The sequence below is a fragment of the Peromyscus californicus genome, unplaced genomic scaffold (genome assembly GCF_007827085.1).
Source record: "Peromyscus californicus insignis strain IS unplaced genomic scaffold, ASM782708v3 Scaffold_7__1_contigs__length_154581171, whole genome shotgun sequence".
Classification (NCBI taxonomy): domain Eukaryota; kingdom Metazoa; phylum Chordata; class Mammalia; order Rodentia; family Cricetidae; genus Peromyscus; species Peromyscus californicus.
In genome coordinates this window covers 92,767,471-92,782,229 of record NW_026294595.1, presented here as the reverse complement: position 1 = coordinate 92,782,229, position 14,759 = coordinate 92,767,471, and positions in this window count along the sequence as shown.

The window sequence follows — 14,759 nt, the reverse complement described above, 5'->3', positions numbered from 1 at the left end:
CTGGAGATATTACCTCTTCTTGGCCACAATCATTTTCTCAGGGTGTATACCATGGTTCGTCTGCTGAGAAGGTGGGTTCCTGTTTGCAAGGAGAAGGGACCTAACTAATGAGTATGAAGATTGGTTCTGGGGCACACTTACCATTGTGAAGCCCAGCCTTCCTATATCTCTCCCATGCAGTTTAGATGTGTGGGGGACATAGGTGGTCCTCCACTTTTCTGGAGCAAGGCTATGACAGGCAGGCTTCTGGTATGTGCTTGGCACATGTGCTGTGGTATATGTGTGCCACCCCCCTACAGAACCATGTACATAAGTCATCTTTAAAACCTCTTAGCAGACTTTATATCTGTCTGTGCCAGGGCACAGAGGTCAGCTTTAGAGACCTTGCCAGGCACAGGCTGGGTGCCCTGTGGTCTGTCCTGAGAACTGAGCCCAGAGTTTAACCTGAACATTGAGTCTGGGGTCAGGTGGAAGCTGGTTGGAATGCACTGCCTCCACTTTGGACCTAGCCAGGACCAAACTCACTAACTTGGGCGAGCCAGGGTGAAATTTAAAGCCTCTTTTATCTTCCTCCAACGTGAATCCAGGCTGGGGTTGAAGATCAATGGTAGAGTGCTTGCCTAGCAGTCAAAAGACCCTTGGATGGATCCCTGGGACTGTAAAATATAAATAAACAGGAACATAGCCCTCTGCCCCACCCCCAGCACCACCACCACAAGCCCTAGGAGGTAGCTGGCAGCCCAGCCCCAAGAGGCAGAGGTTCCCCCTGGCTGGTTGCTTTAATTGGCCAGTGATGTCTGCCTTGTGAATTGGCTTTATAGTCTCCCAGTCCAGCTCCAGGACAGCCAGCCCCTCCCCATTGCCTCTCTCCAATTCCAGGAGCCTGGCTGTCTCCAGTGAGGAGCAGAGATTCAGACTTAGAGGGAGGGAAAGTCTGACCTGTGTGATGACCTGTAACCAGCTGAAGGCAGTGGGCTTTTGTGGTGTGCTGAGGATGGGGGTGGGGGAGAGGCTGGAAAACTCAGTATAGAAATGCCCTAGAGGGACACAAGCCCAATGTTCAGAGGCCAAACTGCTCTCCTAACTCACAATTCCAAGTAGGCATTTCTAGAAGCCAGTGAACAGATCTGGAAAGGAGCATCCCCCACCCCATCCAGTTACTGACTCCCCAGTGAGGCTGGGGCAGGGGGGTGGGGGTGGAGGCTCTCGGCCTGGCCCTGTGTCTCTGTTTCAAAGTCTGTCTATGCTGTGTGGTTGTCCCCAGTGGCCTTGTCTTGCTCAATCAGAGGTGGAAAAAGATCACCTCCCGGTGACCTCCCTCAGGCCCCAAGGGGTGGGCTGTGTCCAGAGCTATGTGGCAGAGCTTGTTGCCAGGGCCTGGAGAGGCCCAGCTGGCCTGCCTTGCAGCCCCAGCCACAGACCCAAGCCCAACCCTGAGAATGGCGGGGAGTGGGTATGGGAGACAATCTAGCCAGGCCCCTGTCTGCCCCAAGCTTTCCAGGAACTAGGCAGTGAAGTCACTATGACCATCCTGGTCAGCTAGGAGAAGAGTGCTCCAACGAGAGCTTTCCTTTCTGGAGACTTGAAATGGAGTGGGGTACAGGTACATGGAGTAGCCAAAGCCGCCCGTCCTCATGGCTCTGCAGGACTTTGAGGAGTCAGTACCGTGACCACCATCCTCCTGGTGGGACAAACTGTGGCTCTATGAAGATGAGGACCAGTGGAGGCAGGCTATCCTGGCCTGATACCCTGGTAGGACAGGGTGGACCCACAGGTGTTCTACGTTTCCTGGGGTTCCTGTGAGCTAGCTGCAGCCCCGCGGGACAGAGGTTCGAGGGAACAGCAGAACAAAGCTGGGCTCTTCCATACATGCCTAGCTTTGGCCACGGTGCTATGAGGTATGCGGCCCCAGGCTTGCACTGGCCCTCTTTCTACAGACGGTCCACTCCGTCTCTGGGTCCACAGGAACAGACAGGGAGACCCAGTAAGATGTAGCATTTCATTCACCCCCAGTTTGGTTGTCCTGGGGTCTGGGCATTCTGCCTTAAGGAGAGGAATGGGGACCATTATTTTTTAACCTGTACATAATTGGCTTTTTTGTTCTTTACATGTATACATGTGTAAATATCCTCTCCCTCATCAACTGGTACAGTTTTTAATAAAACCATTTAAAGCAAATCTTTCTTTTTCTCCCCCCCCCCCCCCCCCCGAGACAGAGTTTCTCTGTGTAGCTCTGGCGCCTTTCCTGTAACTCACTCTGTAGCCTAGGCTGGCCTTGAACTCACAGAGATACACCTGCCTCTGCCTCCTGCGCGCTGGGATTAAAGGTGTGTGCCACCACCGCCTGGCTGCAAATCTTTATTTTTCTAAGATGTGGTAAAAATACAAGAGGGGGCATCAAACACTCTTAATGTGTTTCTCCCCTAGCATCCTGAGTTATGCTAGAGGTGCTGGGCTCTGGTCATACTGCCTTTGACTTCTTGGATTGGGAAGAACAGTCTGGCTGCATAGTAGCAGGGCCACAGAAGCCCAGTGTCATGGGACAGAGGGGCTTTGGAGGGGTCAGCCTGGGTTTGGGTCCAGCCTCTGGCCTCCATCTGATGAGTGACCTTGACAGTGATGGAACCTCGGGCTTCCCTTACTGGCTAGTTCTGCCTGCCTCGAAGACTTAAAGGGGATGTGCCACAGGCCCTGCCCCCTCTGGCACCCAGCACTGGCAGTCTGGTAGAGAGGGGCCTCCTGTTCTACACATAACTTACCCCATGGCAAGCCAAACCTTGGGTTCCTTTCACCAGGTAACAAACACCAGGTAACATCTCAGGCCTGGCTTGGTAGCACAGGCCTATGTTTCCAGCTGCTTGGGAGACTGAGGCAGAAAGATCACAAATTCAAGGCTGGCCTGGGCTACAGAAAGAGTTCAAGACGCTGTTGTAAAAGCAAAGACTGGAGATAATACTTAGTGGTGGAGCACATTCCAAGCAGCCATGAAGCCTCGGGTTCAATCCCCAGCTCACAGAGGTGGGGGTGGGGTGAAGGGAAAGGGCTCAGTGAATACAAGTAGGTATGCACCAAGTATAAAGACCCAAGTGTGGGTCTTTAAGGACCCATTCAAAAGGCCAGGAACAGAGGCACGCTCTAATCCTAGAGCTGGGAGGCAGCGACAGGAAGGTCCCAGGGGCTTGCCTGGCCAGCCACTCGTAATGAATTCACAAGCTCTAGGTTAAGCGACAGACCCTGCCTCAAAAAATTAGATAAAGGGGCTGGAGAGATGGCTCAGCAGTTGAGAATGCTCGTTGCTTTTCCAGAGGACCCAAGTTTGGTTCCCAGCACCCACACTGGGCAGCTGCCAGCTGCCTCAGATTCCAGCTTCAGAGGGATCTGATGCCTCTAGCCTCCACAGGCACCCACACTCATATGCACATAATTAAAGACAAAATGAAATCATATATATATATATATACTATCTATATCTATCTATCTATCTATCTATCTATCTATCTATCTATCTATCTATCTATCTATCTGTCTATATTAGAGAGTAATAGAGGATATTTCAACTTCAACCTCCAGCCTACACATGTGCCTCCCCAATACATGCATACACCACACATACAAAATTGTTTGAAAAGATAAAAGGTAAGCTGGACATGGTGACATATACTTTTTTTTTGGTTTTTTGAGACAGGGTTTCTCTGTGTAGCTTTGCTCCTTTCCTGGAACTCACTTGGTAGCCCAGGCTGGCCTTGAACTCACAGAGATCCGCCTGGCTCTGCCTCCCGAGTGCTGGGATTAAAGGCATGCGCCACCACTGCCCGGCGTGACTTATACTTTTAATCGCAGCACTTGGGAAGGAGGAGCCAGCCTCATCTACAGAGAGCTCTAGGCCAGCCAAAGCTACATGGTGAGACACTATTTATAAATTAATTAACTAATGGATTAAAAGGTAGCCCGTCAGGAGTCATATACTGGGTGTATAGGGACTTCCTGGTTGACCCTTTCTTGTGTATGTGTGAATCAACAATGCATGAGACTTGGAAAGGGTGATTTCTAGCTCTTGACTGAGTTCTGTAAGTCCTTAGGGAAAAGCTGCTGTGGGTCCTGCTTAGCCCTGGCTTTCCCCGTGCCACACTTCTGTGAAGCCAGCAGCTCTCCACGGATGCCCTATTCTGTAGAATGTGGCGACTTGGATTGTCTTACCTCTTTGCTTTACAGATCAGTTAACCGAGGCCCATGTGGGCGCTATACTTTTCTATGGAGGCTCTTTAAACAGCTGAGTCAGGCCGGAAGTATGTGAGTGTCTCACCCTATCTGTTTCCATTTGAAAATCACATTGCTAATGCCCAGCTATCTGAGGAAGCCAACACTTGTCTATTTCTAATGCCAAATAACTGCCTCTTCTGTAAAACACGGCACTTCTAACTATTCTATATTTGAACAGTAAGGTTTATTTTTACTGGAGTGTGGTGGAAGTGGGGCTTGGTGCCATGTCCAGATGTTAGTCTATACATTATATGCTAAGTTGTAGTTGAGTCCATTAAGCACTTCCTGTGAGCGCCACAGAGAATCAGTAGGTGCCTAGTGATAGTAATGTCTTCATTTTTAAATAATATTTTTTTTTTAAATTTTTTGTTTGAAACAAAAATTCTCAGTAGAGCCCTGACTGGCCTCAAACTCTTGGAAATCCTTCTGCCTCTGCCTCCCAAGTTCTGAGATTATAGGTATACTGTATTTATTTAATTTGAGAAAGGATCTCTCTATGTGGTCCTGGTTGGCCTAGAATTCTCTCTGTAGCCCAGGCTGGCCTCAGACTCACAGAGACCTGCCTACCTCTGCCTCCCGAGTGCTGGGATCATTGGTGAGTGTCACCATGCCCGGCCCTTTCATTTCTGTCTTGCCAGTCATGTTGACCCTGCTCTTGGTAGCTCGCCCTTGTCCCACTCCACTCCCGCTGTGAATATGACCTATGTAGAGGCAGCACAGTGCAAACTTTAGAAAACCGTGGATGGTCTGAGTGGGAACCAGGTGCTGCCGTTCTCCAGCTGTGTGGCACCTGGCAGGTGACATAATCTTTCTGTGCCTCCGTTTCCCCAGTTGTAGTACCTACACAGAAATGTAAGAGTCCTAGAAAAGTGCTTGGTATATATGAAGTGTTCCATAAATGTTAAGTGTTAAAGTATTGCTGTTAACAGTTTTTGTAAGTGAGGAACCGGTATGTTTGGACATACTATTATTACCAGCAGGGTCTCCATCAGCTGCAACCTTCTTGCTCTCTGCTGCTCCCAGCTGCCTCTTGTCAGCCTTCCCCTTCCTCAGCCACCTTCTCAGCTGCCAGCAGTCTTCCTAAAGACAGATGCAGGGGCTGGAGAGACAGCTCGGCAGTTAAGAACGCTTGCTGTTCTTTCAGAGGTCCAGAGTTTGGTTCCCAGCACCTGTCAGGTGGCTCCCAGCTGCCTGCAACTCCAGTTCCAGGGGATCCAGTGTCCTCTTCTGACTCCACACACATGGCATACACTCACACAGACACATATACATACACATAAGTAAACAAAAATAACTGGGTGTGGTTGTAGTTGGTCCCCCCCGCCCCCCCCCCACCCCCCAGGACGGGGTTTCTCTGTGTAGCTTTGCACCTTTCCTGGATCTCGCTCTGTAGACCAGGCTGGCCTCAAACTCACAGAGATCCGCCTGCCTCTGCCTCTCAAGTGCTGGGATTAAAGGCGTGCGCCACCCCCACCCAGAGAGCTCATGGTTTCTATGGATCAGGAATTCTAGATCAACAACCCAAGGTGGCAGCAGGATGGGACCGAGCTGCGGGCATAAAGTGGGGTTAGTTGAAAGGCCCATAGTTGGCATCAAGTCAGTGGTGTGGTTTAGCTGAGGAGATTTGGAGGGAGGGGCCCATAGCGTGGGGGGGGCGCGCTTACACAGTGACGTATTGGTGCATCGTGATACAGTGCAGCTCTCTTGCTCTTCTACCCCATATGCAGGTGGTGCTGTGTGTGTGTGTGTGTGTGTGTGTGTGTGTGTGTGTGTGTGTGTGTGTGTGTGGTGTGACATGGAGCATGCACAGGCCCTTCCCTGGTCATATCATGGCAGATTCTGATCATACACAGATAAGCCTCTCTCTTCAGTATTCTAAATGCCAGCCAGTGTTTTCCTCTGTTGCTCAACTGGGGCAAAGGAAAAGCTGGCTGGCTGGGCGCTCCTGAGAAGTGATTGTGTCTGCCTATTGAACTTCATGGGCATCTTAAAGGATTTTCAAGGACAATTTTTACTTTGTGTGATTTTTTTTTTCCTCACTGGAGGTCTTGGATCTGATCCCTGTGTAAAATGAGACTCCTTTGGACCACTAACCCCAAATGCTCTGCCCTTAATCCCCCGCTTCCTGGGAGAACTTTCTGCCTAGCTGGGAAGACTGTACAGGACTGAATTCTAACTAGAATTAGAAATGCCACTTGCGCCTTTAATCCCAGCACTTGGGAGGCAGAGGCAGGTGGATCTCTATGAGTTCGAGGCCAGCCTGGTCTACAGGGTGAATTCCAGGACAGCCAAGGCTACACAGAGAAGCCCTGTTTCGAGAAACAAAATAAAACCCCCCAAAAAGAAATGCCACTCGGGGAGGTGAGAAGGAGCCATGTTAACCATATGCTGTCAGCCACCGACATGTAGAACTTGCCTGGCTCCATGACGCCCTGCACTTGAGTGACATTGCCTGAGAGGGTGAGGCCCACTGATGAGCCAGTGACCACAGAGACAGGGAACCAACCTAAGCCCAGGGCACAGATCCAAAACAAGCCACATAGTTCCTGTCCTGAAGCTCATACTCTGCAAGAAATCCAGGTGGTGTGGAACATTGAAACCCTACCCAGTCCAGACTGAGAAGATGCGATTCGTAAGATGACTCTGTCACTAAATAGTGAAGTGACTTGGGGCAGGACCTCTCTGGTCTTGGGCATCCTCATCTGTTAGAGGGGCAGGACCTCTCTGGTCCTGGGCATCCTCATCTGTTAGTGGGATAGGACCTCTCTGGTCTTGGGCATCCTCATCTGTTAGTGGGGCAGGACTAGGCTTATCTGTTCAGTGTTTTGTTCATTGGTTTCTTTGTGGCGGGGGAGGGGGGATCTTGAATTCTTTTGTTTGTACTGAAACAAAATATTGATCATTGCTGGACGGTGGTGGCGCACGCCTTTAATCCCAGCACTCGGGAGGCAGAGCCAGGCGGATCTCTGTGAGTTTGAGGCCAGCCTGGTCTACAGAGCAAGATCCAGGACAGGCACCAAAACTACACAGAGAAACCCTGTCTCGAAAAACAAACAAACAAAAATTAATATTGATCATCTCACCAGGAAAAAGGCACACAATGTGTCTAAACTCAAGGATTTGTGTGTGAAGTTTCAGTCAGTTAGCTGGGGCATGGCTGGCACGTGCCTGTATCCCAGCACTGGGGAGGTTGAGGCAAAAAGATCGAGAGATCATATGATGAGACATTCTCTCTCTCTCTCTGTCTCTGTCTTTCTGTCTCTGTCTCTGTCTCTGTCTCTGTCTCTCTCTCTCTCACACACAGAGGGTTTTTTTGTATGTGATTGTTTTGAGATGGGTCTTGCTATGTAGACCAGGCTGGCCTTGAACTCACAGAGATCCACCTGTCTCTGCCTCCTGAGCACTGGGATCAAAGGCGTGCGCCACCACTGCCCAGCTAAGAGAGATTTTAAAATGCAGTAAAGACTGTCTTTTTGCAAAGCAACAAGCACCGCAGAAGCTTAGAAGCCTAAGTGAGCCTTCTTCATTCCATCCCTCCCTGTATCCACAGTGAGAGACAGTGATACACCCTCTATGTACCGGGGAGGGAATTGTGCAATCTCTGGAGACTTGTGTTTATCAGACTGAATTCCTGATGTCAGGGCCCCACATTTCCTGTCCACACACTCAGAGACCAAAGCCGTGACAATGGGCCGGTTCTTTGGGAAGCCACGACTCCAGTCCAGACAGGGTATTTGTGGCCAGTCTTTTAGCACTCTTAGCCAGTTTAAAAAGGGGTGCTTTCCATAAACACAGAAGGGCATTTCTGATCATGGAGACTTGGAGTCTCAAAGTTCATCCTGAATTAGTGTCTGAGAACTAATCAGACCTTGAAAGATTCGGACAGCATGGCCTGAGGCTGTGGGAGAGCCAGAGCAGGTACAGGCAGAGGCCAGAGGTCTGCATGACCCTGATGTATGTTTCTTGTTTGTCCCCTGAGTGAGCCCAGGGTTAGGCCCCATGATTCTGACTTTGAACTGTAGAGGGTTCAATGCCTGGTGGTTACCTCATTTCTAGCACACATTTACCAAGTGCCCTTGAGCCCCAGGCACCGGTTTCAGAGGCTCTGAAAATGTGAATATATTCAAGTGAACTGGGTACTGTTCTAAACAGAATCACAGAAAACCCTCCAGTCCCTGAGTCTCATAGGATCAAAGCTGTGAGCCTCTTTGCTGACACCAGGGCCAATCCAGAGTCAGTGACCCACAGCTGTTCGTTCTAAACATGAAATTTCAATGTTCCCTTCCTGGAGAGTGGAGAAGAGTGATGATTCCTCTCTCTCCTTTCCAGACTGTTTTCTTTTATTCTCTGTGTGTGAGTGTTTTGCTTGCATGTATGTGTACTATGTGCACGCCTGGTCTCCTAGGAGCCAGAAGAGGGCACTAGATCCCTTAGAACTGGAGTTTCCGGTGGGTGCTGGGAAAGGAGCTCAGGTCACCTGCGAGAGCAGCACATGCTCCCAACCACTAAGCCATCTCTTCAACATCTGGCACCATTTTCTTTTGCAGGGGCGTTCAAGACAGGGTCTCATTAGGTAGCTCTGGCTAGTCTGAAACTCAAAGAGATCCACCTTCCTCTGCCTCCCAACTGCTGTGATTAAAGACGTGAGTCACTATGCCCAGCGAGGTACCATTTCTCGATTATCAATGGATATGATTGGGTGAGTGGCTCTGGACATGCCTAGATAGACCGGAGGTCCCTGGTGAAGCCTGGTGGAGCCTGTGGTAACTGGTCAGTCTCATTCCCTACCATAGCTCTACCACCTAGGAAAGAACCCGACTCTGACAAGGAGCTCAGAAATCTCTGGAAGCAGGGGGTGATGAGAGGAGTGGTAAGTGCTCATGGTGTGGTGTTCAGCAAGACCTTCACCACCATCCTCACTTCTGAATCCCCGAGCAGTCCGTGAGACCGGGCTTTGTACGGCAAAACTGCAAAACTGAGCCGTTTCCTTTCTTCCCGGGGCCAAAGCGCAGAAGTCAGACCTGGAGACTTTCAGGAAATGTGTCTCACTTCAGTAAGGCTCCATGCAGCAAGCCCTGGGCTGAAGTGCAGCTCGGGGAAGGGCACACTAGCCATGGGGCAAGTAAGCTGTAAGCAGAATGGGATGATGGGCCACCCGCCTTGTGTGGGGGCCGTGAGCAGCACCCACGCTTGCCAAGTTTCCACGAGTCCTTAGTACGTTGGTGAAGGCTGGTGCAATGGCTGCCGGTGCCTGAGGGTGCAGCCAGGGTAGGCTGAGTCAGCAGCCTGCCAGTTTTCCTCCAGCAGTGACCTGCCAACAATCACCCTTCCGTTCCTGGGAAAAACTGAGGTTGCTGAACGGCTAGCATCCTGCAGTCCTCTTCAGGCCTCTCAGCCATGCAGGGGCAGAGGATGAACTGAGGCAGCTTGCCTGCAGTGTTTAGGTGTGAAGACAAGGAAATACTGTGGTTAGTCCACAAACACCCAGACATTGGTCTATTGGTTTTGGGCTGCCTCTTTGCTGGGTATAGGAATATTGTGTTCCTTTGCAAGGTCACCCCCCAAGCCCCCCATCTCTCTGTCTCTGTCCTCCCTACATGCCCCCTTATCCCCAACAAATGCTGCTTGACTCCTCCAGAAAGCTTGGGGACTTGCAATAAAGAGTTAACCTGCCCCTAGTGGTATCCTACCAGACCCTTGGAAGCAGCTTCAGCCTTCTGTGCGGCTGCCCCTGTGTGTAGCCTCAGGACTGCCACTCACTTGCGTTTGCTGGCTTTGCCTGTGCACACAAAGGCTCCCTTGTTTCTGGCCCCGCTGAAGTCACATGCTTTCACTCTTAACCAGAGCTTTAAAACGAAACACCCACCCTTTCTGGCCCCAGATGACCCTGTTTACGTCTGCGGAGCCAATTCCAAACAGCTACAGTAGTGAAAACTGCTTTCGAGGGCGACTTCTCGACTGTTGGTGTAGAGAGAACAAATCTTCACTTTGTATAAGGAGGGGACTTTAAGGAGTTTGGGGAAATGGCTTAGGGGGGAAAATACTGGGAAGCCAGCAGCTGGCCCCAACTTCTCTTTTTTCTAAAGTATCTCTTACCCGAGACCCCAGGGGCCAAAGATTAAAGCTTTCAAGAAACAAAAGGATGAGCAGAGTTTTAAGGGCTAAGAGGCAGAACATTCTAGATATTCCTAGTGAGATCCTATTTTGTTTAATCCTTGAAGAAAGTAATATTTTCTTTCTTTCTTTTGTTTTGTCTTGTTTTGACTGTGTTTAATGAGTTAATGAGTGGTGTTCTTCCTTTGATGTTACTAAAAGTAGGAAAGTTCTCTCCCCTATCATACGGAGGGAGTGACCTGTTGAACTGTGGAGGCTTCTAGAAATGTCTGGGCTCAGATCTGTTTTTTTGTTTATTCTGTTTGTACCCTAAAGATTCCTTTCTTTCACTTTGTGAGTAGTGAGCCATGTTCACTGTGAAGGAAGTCAAGTTTCCTTTGATTGTTCTTATTCTGATCAAAGTGGTAAAAGTTGAAGGGAAAACGCCAGCGCCCAGGAGTCCTGGCAACACTAGAGTCCCCAGATGAGGTGCCACTCATGAGCCACACAGATAACAGAAAGGATCAGACGCCCGGGGCCTCTTTGTGCATCCCTGAGAAAGCAGCGGAGCAGCAGAGACCCAGCCAGAAGGCAGCTCCGTGTCCTAGGGCAGCGGGAGCTCTCAACCTTTCTAACGCTATGACCCCTTACTACAGTTCCTCATGTTGTGGTGACCCCCTAGCCATAAAATCGTTTTCATTGGTACTTCACAACTGTAATTTTGCCACTGTTATGAATTGTAATGTAAATATCTGATCTGCAGGATGTTTGCTATGCGACTCCTGTGAAAGGGCGCTTCAAACTCCAAAGGGGTCGCGACCTACAGGTTGAGAAGAGTCGCTATGCCTGGAGACATTCTTCAGGCAGTAAGTTTCCTTCCCAGTGATGATGCAGGGAAGGATTATGATGCTGCGTCCGGCCTTAGGAGGAAAAGAGTACATGGCCGATGAGCAGCGTGCATGCACGTGGGAAGAGGACACCGCCACAGTAATTGCCATCTCTGGCCCAGGGAGTCTCAGAAAGTTGCAGGAGCACACTTAAGGGAAGGTAAGTAGGAAGTAGGCAGTCACAGAGAGGAACCAGTAAGCAGGACGGCAGAGGTTGTGGTGATGATGGCAGAGACAATGGTGGCTCACTCAACACTCTAGTCCTGGATTAGGTGAGCCATGAGACCTAAGCAGAAGTGGAGCTTCACCTTTGAACCGAGGCAGAGAGTAACTGTAGGCCGTTCCGTACCGTCCTCCCGTCCCTGTGATTCAAAGGCCCTCGTGTTCTAGCAGTGGCCTCACAGAATGGGCCGACCTCCGTCTCCATGGCTGCTTATGCAGAACAGAGCCTCTGGCCAAACTGAAATGACTGTGTAGCCAAGACAAAAATTACCATTTGTGTGTGTGTGTGTGTGTGTGTGTGTGTGTGTGTGTGTGTGTGTGTATGTGTGTGTGTGTGGCCATTGGAGCACGGTGCACCCTAGCCCATCATGACTGATACAGTAACAAAAGGAGAGTAGGTTGCCCCCCACTTCCATTTTCTACCCATTGTTTTTAAGATCTCACTATGTAGCTCTGGCTGGCTTAGAACTTGGTATGTAGACCAGGCTGGCCTTAATCAAATTCACAGAGATCTACCTGCCTCTGCCTCCTGAGTTCTGGGATTACGGGTATGTGCCACCACACCTAGTTCATCCATGTAGTCTTGCTATATAGGCCAGGCTGGGCTGGAATTATCAATCCTCCTGCCTCAGTCCCCTCAGTGCTGGGATTATAGACATATACCACTATGCTTGGCTTCCGCCCATACTTGAAACTGCTGTTTTTTAAAAAATGATGGCTAGGGTTGGAGAGATAGTTCAGTGGTTAAGAGTACTGACTGCTCTTCCAGAGCTCCTGAGTTCAATTCCCAGCAACCACATGGTGGCTCATAACCATCTGTAATCGGATCTGATGCCCTCTTCTGGCCTGCAGGGATACATGCAGATGGAGTACTTATACCTTAAAAAATACATACATAAACGAAAAAAAAAAAAATGGTGGCTGGGTATGGTGGTAAAGTGCCGTAATCCCAGCCTCTCAGAAGGTTTAGGTGGGAGGCTCAAGGCCTGCCTAGAGTGCATAGTGAGACCCTGTCTCACACAAGTAAGTACGCAAGCAAAAGCATGAGAGAGACCTTGGCAATTTAGTCATGCATCAAAAGATTTCTTAAGAAGGAAAAAAACAAAACAACACATTACCCTCTGATCACAATTGACAAAATATGTACATGCTTTATTGCAAAATGTGTGTATAAATGGTCAGCTTTTAGACTCATTAAACATAATTCTTTTCTTTCTTTTTCTTTTCTTTTTTTTTTCTTCAAGACAGTTTCTCTGTGTAGCGCTGGCTGTCCTGGAACTCACTCTGTAGACCAGGCTGGCCTTGAACTCACAGAAATCCACCCGCCTCTGCTTCCCGAGTGCTGGGATTAAAGGCGTGCGCCACCACTGACCAGTTCACCCTTCATTCCTTCGTTCCTTTGTTCCTTCCTCTCTCTCTCTCTCTCTCTCTCTCTCTCTTTCTTTGGGTCTATAGCCCAGACTGGCTTCAAACTCACCAAGAATCCAAAGATTTCCTTGAACTTTAGGTCCTCCAAAGTGCTGGGATTACAGAATTGATGCCAATACATATGGTTTATGCAGTGCTGGAGATCAAATCCAGGGCTTTGTGCATGCTAGGCAGGCATTCCACCAACTGGGCTCCATTCTTAGACCACTGATTCATTCATTCATTCTTCATTCTTCATTCATTCATTCTCTTTCTTTTTCTTTTCTTCCTTTTGAGACAGAGTTTCACTGTGTAGCTCTGATTGGCCTGGACTTCTCCTTGTAGAACAGGAGTAGGGGAGGATGGCTTGAACTCATGGAGATCTGCCTTGCCTCCTGAGCCCTAAAAGTATATTCTACCATGCCTGGCATCTGATTATTTCTTTAGAAAATAGTCCTAAGCTCAATATCTGGGAAATAAATGTAAGGGATAGTAAATGCTAGCATATATAAAGCTCCCATTTTCGAAGGCTTCACACAAGAGTTTATTTCTCACTCACCCATCTGTCTAATGTGACTATGTGACCTCTGACCTTTGCGTGACTGTTCAGGACTCATATTCCATCTAGCTTATTATGCTGTCACCATCAACAGGTTCTTTTAAAAGCCACTTGGTCTGGAGAACATAGGGTGGAGAACATACGCCAGGTTTCTCAGCGTGGAAGGGATGCATGCCGCCCCCACTCACTTTGCATCAGGGGAGGAGAACTGGTTTCATAGGATCAAACTTACCTCAAGGAAACCTGGGGAACACAGTTGCTGGCTGCGTAGCCATTTCCCAGAACATCTGTTACGTGAGGTTTTTCTGGGGAGAATGAACAAATGCCCATTCACCCCAGATTGGGAACCAGGGATGGATGATTCTACTCAAGTGTTGCTTGAATCAATGAGTTTATTGGGCTCACCTACAGGAGCATGAGTTACTGACAGGAGGAATGGGTACCCACAAGCAGCCACATCATCAGAAAGTCTCATCCCAGCATGGATGATGACTTCCCCATAACCATGAAGATGCTGTACCCCTTAGTGAACCTTCCACTTTCTATATTCTCTGGCAACTTGCGAGAGCATGTGAAGCTGGGGAAGAATTATGTGCAGCTTGGAGGAAGGGGTGGCCGGAATCTCAGCTGAGGATCTAATGACTCTCCCAGTTAACAAATCTGAAATCGAGGCTGGCTTGTGGTAACCACAGCTGCTCTTGATTAAGATGATAATAGCTGTTACACTCAGAGGAGAGCATTCCTCGGCACCTGTGTACTAGGCAAGGCCACTTGACTGTAGACAGCTGTTATCTCTGGTCGCCCTGGTATGAGTTTCTCAAAAGCTCTGATGCCTGTGTCCAAACCATCTTTTGTTAAGTGTCTACCCCTTTATACTGTTATTTCTAGTATATGGCGGTCCTACCTGCTGTGGAATAATCCTTCTGTACATGTGTGAATATATGTCGCCATGATTGGTTTAATAAACAAGCTGACTGGCCAATAGCTGAACAGGATAAAGTTAGGTGGGAAAGCCAAACTGAGAATGATGGATGAGGAAGGGCAGAGTCAGAGGAGTCACCGGCAGAGGCAGAGAGAGCAAGATGGGCATACTGTACTGAGAAAAGGTACCAAGCAACATGGCAAAGCATAGATAAGAAATATGGGTTAATTTAAATGGAAGAGCTAGTTAGTAACAAGCCTGAGCTATTGACCAAGCATTTACAATTTTATTAAGTCTCCAAGTCAGTTATTTGGGAAGTGGTTGCTGGTTATTTGGGAGCAGGTGGACAGGACAGAAACTCCCACCAACACGTACCTAGCAAAGATTATTTAAAATGGAATGCAGTACT